Here is a 735-nt window from a genome sequence, read left to right as displayed (position 1 = left end):
TTGTAGAGAAAGGAAGAAAAGAACTGGGAGAAATTGAAAGAAAAAAAGGGGTGCAACACGAGGACTTCCCAAGTGGTCACCCAACTCAGTACTACTCTCGCCCAAGCACACTTAACGGGGGAGTTCTAATGGGATCCGGTGCATTAGTGCTGGTATGATCGCACCCAACATGCCATGCGCACAAAATCGGATTTAACGCATGCGGGGCGGCATGATCGAAACGCGATGGGCGTGAGCGGGGGAGGGGTTCTCATTTGTAGAGAAAGGAAGAAAAGAACTGGGAGAAATTGAAAGAAAAAAAGGGGTGCAACACGAGGACTTCCCAAGTGGTCACCCAACTTAGTACTACTCTCGCCCAAGCACGCTTAGCTGCGGAGTTCTGATGGGATCCGGTGCATTAGTGCTGGTATGATCGCACCCGACATGCCATGCACACAAAATCGGATTTAACGCATGCGGGGCGGCATGATCGAAACACGATGGGCGTGAGCGGGGGAGGTTCTCATTTGTAGAGAAAGGAAGAAAAGAACTGGGAGAAATTGAAAGAAAAAAAGGGGTGCAACACGAGGACTTCCCAAGTGGTCACCCAACTCAGTACTACTCTCGCCCAAGCACGCTTAACGGGGGAGTTCTAATGGGATCCGGTGCATTAGTGCTGGTATGATCGCACCCGACATGCCATGCGCACAAAATCGGATTTAACGCATGCGGGGCGGCATGATCGAAACGCGATGG

The 735-nt window shown here is 51.2% G+C and overlaps 3 non-coding genes across 3 annotated transcripts; all 3 read right to left on the bottom strand.

Moving 5' to 3' along the window:
* Positions 1–47: 47 nt before the first annotated feature.
* Positions 48–166, bottom strand: LOC111476266. Its single transcript, XR_002717009.1, has one exon. It is a non-coding gene; the product is annotated as a 5S ribosomal RNA (ribosomal RNA).
* A 135-nt stretch (positions 167–301) lies between these two features.
* LOC111476264 lies at positions 302–420 on the bottom strand. Its single transcript, XR_002717007.1, has one exon. It is a non-coding gene; the product is annotated as a 5S ribosomal RNA (ribosomal RNA).
* Positions 421–553: 133 nt separating this feature from the next.
* Positions 554–672, bottom strand: LOC111476265. The gene has a single exon (XR_002717008.1). It is a non-coding gene; the product is annotated as a 5S ribosomal RNA (ribosomal RNA).
* Positions 673–735: the final 63 nt, after the last annotated feature.

This window comes from Cucurbita maxima, unplaced genomic scaffold (assembly GCF_002738345.1).
Source record: "Cucurbita maxima cultivar Rimu unplaced genomic scaffold, Cmax_1.0 Cma_Scf06971, whole genome shotgun sequence".
NCBI classification, from domain to species: domain Eukaryota; kingdom Viridiplantae; phylum Streptophyta; class Magnoliopsida; order Cucurbitales; family Cucurbitaceae; genus Cucurbita; species Cucurbita maxima.
Note: the sequence above shows the minus strand (reverse complement) of the source record. Positions and strands in the feature narration are given on the sequence as shown.